Raw genomic sequence first — 6,575 nt, 5'->3', positions numbered from 1 at the left:
AATTAAATTAAATTTTATATATTGAAATTGTTTACATATTTATGAATGTGTTATTAAACTAAACCAAATTTTTAACTAAACCTAAAATTCATCTCCTATCTTCTAGTGCTCTTATCTTTTAGTGCCGCCACCACTACCACCGCTAGCTTCCTCTGCCATCTCCACAACATAGCTTCTTCAGATCCGACGCCTCTCCGCCCCATCCATCACAGCAACCTCGTCCCATCCACCTCGCCGCCTTTCCACCTCTGTCGTCAAGCTTATTGCACAGACTCATAAAGGGAAAATGTTACCTGCAGCAAATTTATGGAAACTCTGAGAATGTCAAAAACTTTAAATCCCAAATAACCCCCATCAGAATGAAAAGTACATACAAAGCCCTTAACCATTTTTACTTGCAGAAACACACACAAAGAAGAGTGATCAGATGCTAAACGCAAGTCTTTCAATTTATCCAGCAAAAAACCAAAAAGAGCAAGTAGCAGCAGTCATGCGAGCAAGTGTGATCAGTATCACAATGATTGCGATAAATTTCAAGAATATTAGCTCCTTTATCAACCTGACCAAAACAGTCTGAGACACAAACAAACAGCAACAAAAATATATTATTATTATTGACAGAGAATGATATATCACTGTATCAAGCAAAAACACATCTTCATCACAAACAGTATCAAGAAAATCACCAGCCACGATACTCCATAAACCAGTGATCGAATCAAATATACCAATATTAAGAGCTATATAGACTGGAAGTTTTGTCTACATACCAGAAAGTTTAGTCTTCTCTGTAGTCGTGAGATGATAAACAAGTACGTATTGCTAGATAATCGTGAGCTGTTCCGATCAGTCTAATCATCAACAATCTTCTGCCACTCGAAACCTGAAGGATTGAAGAGGAAGGGCAAGAACACAACGTACGAGGCAGATTGATTCTTTCAAATCAGAACCTTGGTCTCTTACGAGCATGTAGCGAACAAACACATGAAAATTACAGAATGATAGAAAACAAATCAGACAAGCTAAAACAATACGTTGCAAACGTTGGGAGATAGTTTTGGCATACTCATTCCTCTTGGACTTCTGCAGCACACATAATTAAAGAAACGAACTTTAACTTCAAATCAAACCATATAATAACAAAAAAAAACACAGAGAGAATGAGAGACAGAGAAGTGACCAATGGTGGTTATGACGAGCGTGGCGGTGGTGGTGGCGACTCCGGTGAAGACGGATCTGAGAAGCGATGGTGGTGGTGACGTAGCCCGGTCGCTACGTAGTGACCGAGCGTCTGTTCCGCTTGGTCGCTACGTAGCGACCGAGCATCCGTTCCGCTCGGTCGCTACGTAGCGACCGAGCGTCCGTTCCGCTCGGTCGCTACGTAGCAACCGAGCTCTTCCGAAACGTCGATACAACATTAGTCCATGCATTCTCGTCTACCCTACGATGCTATCTCCCGAAGACCGTACCGAACCCATTTCATGTTTCCCGCCATTCTAAGTCATCGATCAAACTTTACGGTAAAAACCGCAGAAAGTTCGTTCTTTGTCGAAAGAAGCCGTAATAAACGATTCGAGTCATAAGACGGCCCAAAGGGACCTAAGACATGACTCGAGGCCCAACTTACGATTTCTTAACCAACAGCCCGTAAGCCGCATGACGGTTTACGCTTGGTTCGCAAGGAAAGATAAATGTCAAGTTTCCGCGGATAAATACGAAGTTTTGAAGATAATTACAAAGATCAGAAAAAATGGAATATCTCCATTTTTATGCTATGATGGCTTAAGGGCAGAATATGGTTCAGTTGCGGATCCAATTACAAGCACATATCAGTGCTTGAACATTTCGAGGGAGGAGACAGCTTATGTACTTGTTTAGAACTCGTGAGCCAATGCTCAATGAGGAATCGGAGGCCACAATAGTTATAGGAATGCTTAAAAGATCAGAAGCCATAGTAGCCAACACACCAAAACGATGAGAGTTGTCCTTCCAATAGGATAAAACATCCAAATTTGGAAAAGCCTTTACATCCACCAGTGGTTCTTCCAGATACATATCCAATGCAGATTTGCCATTAGCATTCACACTGTTCTTGCGAAAGTTGTAGAAGTCCTACAAAATTCAAAGAAATAGGCTGTGTAAGAACAAACTAAACTAAGTATGAGAGATAATCCTAATACAAAACGTAAAGAGATAGGCACTTACATCATATAGAGAGGTCTGTGATGATTAAACTCCAGCTACTGAATCGTCTGCGTTGTTTCCAGTTGATGGAGCAACTTCTATTTCTGGTTTAGAATAGGCTTTAAAAAGAAGTTCCAGTTTATCTGAGACACAAATCACCTTTTGCGCAGCAGTACCATCATCCAACTTTGTGAAGCAATAATCTAGTAGAGATAACTTAAACCTAAGATCAAACACTGCTGCCATTGTAAGAATCACACTGTACTCACGCCAATACTTATCAAATTTAGCTTTCATTTCCCCAATCATCTCGACAATGACTTCTGAACTGTTGTTCTCATGCGATTTCAGCCACAACTCAATCTTGTACACGTGCATAAAGTACAAGTTAGAGGTAGGGTAAGTCGAACCTGAGATCAAGTTGGTTATCTCATCAAATGGTTGCAGCAGCTCACAGATTTGAATTCCCAAATCCCATTCTCTTTTTGTGGGAAGAAGCTTGTAACTTGGATCAATCCCTCGATAACTATCAAAGGCTGCACGGTGCTTGATAGCTCTATCTAGCATCTTAAAGGTTGAGTTCCAACGGGTTGGGACATCCAGTGTCAACCCAGGCCTTTGATCATTCACAGGCACAAAAGATTCCACACAACTTGCATACAACTTTCAGCGAGACTCTGAAGCTTGAACATACTTGATGCTATCTCTGATTTTTCCTAAGGCATCACCCATCACCTTCAACCCTTCTTGAACAATCATATTTAGAATATGGGCAGAGCATCTTACATGGAAGAAATCCCCTCCACATAGAAAATCGTTCTGGATCACAAGCTGGCTCTTCAAAATGTTTTGCATGTTGTCATTGTTGCTGGCATTATCTAGAGTCAACGAGAATACCTTTCTCTCTATCCCCCACTCTTTCCACAGCTCTACAATCTTCATAGCCAAGTCTATACCAGTGTGAGGAGGAGGCATTGTGCAAAAAGCAAGAATCTTGTTCTTCAGCTTCCAATGCTTATCAACGTAGTGGGCAGTCAAACAAATGTATCCTTCCACTGTTATAGCAGTCCAAAGATCTGATGTGAAGGTGATTCTACCAGGGACTTCAGACAACTCTATCTTCAACTTAGCCTTCTCAAACTCATAGAATTTATACACATCTGAAGCAGCAGTCTTCCTCGTTATGAACTTGACATCATTTAGATAAGACCCGAGCGACCTAACTCTAGTATACTCAACAAAGGAGAATAGGAGATCATGCTCTATTATGCATTTAGCAACCATTTCGCGGAAAACATTCTGATCAAGCTTCCTAACTTGTAGTTTTCCTTGTCCAGTAAGGGACAAGGGATTCACTTCCCCAACTCTAGGCGTTCCCATGCATACTAGTGAATGCCTATTGTAGTTCGAAGTACCTTGCTTGTGTGGTTCATACGCATAGTCCTTGTTGCAGTGGTTGCATTTGGCTCTTAACTCTGAGACACCATCAACAACTCTCGTGACCACAGTGAAGTTTTCCCACACATGCGATGTCTTCTTCTTCCTATTTCCCATACTTGAATCCTATGAAGCTTCTTGCGGCAAACTCGAACCAAAACTCGGATATGTTGTGGTTTTCCCATCACCAGTAGCATCAGCACTATTTCGATTTTCGGAATCCATGTTAGTACATGTGAAGAAAAAAGACAACAGTGAGACTATGAATTAAGAAAGACATAAATCAACAGAGACATCTACAGAGAGAGACAGAGTCATAAAGAAACAGATACATGGACTTGAGAGAGAAAGAGAGACGTAGACAAAGAGTTGAGAGAGACAAAGATTGAGAAAGATATAGACAGAGAGTTGAGAGCGACAGAGATCGACAAAAACAATGACATAGAGAAACAAAGACAGAGATCAACATATACCTTGTTTTGAGCGAGAGAGAGACAGACGGTCGGGAAGACAGCAACAAAGACCAAGAGACAAAGAGTCTCTGAGAACTGAGAAAAATATTCTCAGAGAGAACCAGCGAGTTGCAGAGACTGAGAGAGACGTTCAGCGCAGAGAAATGAGAGAATGAGATGATGAAGCAATTAGGGGTTTCCAATTTATTTTTATACTCATGAAAATAAAAACAACGCACAGTTATAACGTAAAACAAAAAAACGACACAGACTAACTAGACCAAAGCATGGAAACAACATGACATTCTCAATATATGCGGATATCCGCTAACCCGCGACCCAAATTTTAAAAACCCGCGCCCACCTCGCTATCTACCGGCCCAATCCGCATGGCATGCAACTTTAAAACTCATTTTTTTTTGGATCCGCACCCGTCTTGCAGTGGGCCTAACGGGCCGGGCCCCACAGGTTTTGAACCAAATTCCCAGCGCTAATACCTGCTAAGTAGACGATGGCTTATCAAGACTAGTGGTCGGGTCATGTTCATGACAATGGTTCGATGGCCGAGCACTAGTATGGATGGTCACGTTGCTGAAGTAAGAGTATTGATGTAATGATCCTAGATATCAACCTCGGTGTTGATAACATCGGGATTGACTAAGAGTCATGGCGAAGAGTATAGCTAGTACTATATGTTGTGGACCATAAGTACTGAGCCTAGGTGTTATTGTTCAAGGAAGGCCGTGTAAAATCTGATCATGGTTGAGTATGGACGACCTGACCCATAGATGTTGGTTCAGTGTGTCAAAACTAACCTGATTAGGATTGGTTGGTAAGAACAAGTCATATATGTTGTCTGGGTTAAGTCCCAATGCCGGTCAGGCCCAATGAAGACTCATCAGTTCTGAGTCATGTGAGGATGGTTGGTTGATTGACTTAGGATCTGATGGGCTTTGTCAGTCCAGAAGATGGACTTGGTACGATATCCTACAAGGTGTAAAGATGCCGGAGTGTGCATGAGCCGACAAGGGCCAAATGCATATCTCTTATCCGTTCGTAGACTTCTCAAAGGTTACTTATGTCGGTGGAGATGGTTGGTTGAATGACTAAGCACCTAGGGGAGCTGTTTGATGCAGGAACAAAGATAAAGACCAATAAGAGACTCAATGAGTTGAATGGTTAGTTCAGATCAATGGAGGACCGATGAGCGAACAAGCTCCGTGGATGTGGCAAAGGTAAGATCTTGCAATACCTGCATAGATCTAGATAGAATGGTTTAGGGGAATGGAATCTCAGAATCGTATGACTTGGTTTGGGTTTAGGATTGACCTTTAAGCTAATTGTTAGTTGTGTAAACCGGCCAAGGCTAAGGTGATTCGACCAGACAAGTGTTAGAATGGTTTTAGACCAATAGTTAATTAGAGAATAATCTGCTGCGTATCTGTTGAATAGATCTAAGCTATGAATACTAAGGAAGTATTTAGCTAAGGTCTAAGTTAGCTCTCACCTAAAGGCGATATTATAGATATAGAGCGGAAAATTAAGAGGTTCGGCCAGGAAGTGGACCGAGCGATGTGAGGCGTCGACCGCGGCCTAGGCGGCCGGGATCGGGTCTTACAAGTTGGTATCAGTGCATGCTTGATCCTGTTTAGGACAGCGCTCAAAGATGTTGAGTTCCAAACCGAAATTATTTCTGAAAACTATGATGACTATGAAACCTTTGTTGGGGTGAGCCTAGAGAGAGTTGAGGTAAGGGGTATCATGCTTGTGAACAGGGAAGTTCCAAGATGAGCCAGCTTAGCCAAGATGAATTTTCCAAGGGCAAGATCCTAAAAACAGAAAGGTTGGTCAATCTAGTTATTTAGAAGTAATAGACGGATTGGAAGGATGGAAGCAATGCAAGACTTTTTTATGGATGACTAGACAAGGGAAGTGACATGGACCAGAGAGTGTCTTAGGTTGAAAGAAACGTTCAACACTTTACTGAAGACAAGTGTTATTCCTTAGTGGCTGTTTATAATAAGTGAGCATATGCAATGTTAAATCTGACTCAAGGGAGACACTACACGACTAGTACACAAGTGGACTTGTGATCAGATGGATCAGCTAGGACTCGGTAAAAGTCAAGGTTGGTTTCCTTAGATCTAGTTGGATGGAATGAACCAATTCCAATCTGAATCCGTCCAAGGAAAGAATGAGGAAACTCAGGATGTTCGTTCCAATTAATAGAAGAACATGATGTTAAGTATCTTAGTATGATGGGGATTGAGGTATATAATAATTGTGGTTGTGAATGGTGTGAGCATTTGCAAAAGTAAGACGCTTTGGAGAACAGTGTGGACATTTTCCAAATGTGTGATCAAACCGAGATCCTACTCATCTAGGTACCCACTGGAAGTGGAAGTATTGAAGTTATTGGCAACGCCATGAGGAATTTTATGGGCGGCCGGGATCGGGTCTCACAGAACAAGTTGGGCGTTTGTAGCTTGCACGCACCAACTT

The 6,575-nt window shown here is 41.8% G+C and overlaps 1 long non-coding RNA gene across 1 annotated transcript; it reads right to left on the bottom strand.

Moving 5' to 3' along the window:
• On the bottom strand, nucleotides 1–1,360 carry LOC125588977. Its single transcript, XR_007325163.1, has 2 exons — nucleotides 771–1,360; nucleotides 1–573 (listed from the first exon to the last, which is right to left on the bottom strand). It is a non-coding gene; the product is annotated as an uncharacterized LOC125588977 (long non-coding RNA).
• Between the last annotated feature and the right edge of the window lie 5,215 nt (nucleotides 1,361–6,575).

The sequence above is a fragment of the Brassica napus genome, chromosome C6 (genome assembly GCF_020379485.1).
Source record: "Brassica napus cultivar Da-Ae chromosome C6, Da-Ae, whole genome shotgun sequence".
NCBI classification, from domain to species: Eukaryota; Viridiplantae; Streptophyta; class Magnoliopsida; order Brassicales; family Brassicaceae; genus Brassica; species Brassica napus.
Note: the sequence above shows the minus strand (reverse complement) of the source record. Positions and strands in the feature narration are given on the sequence as shown.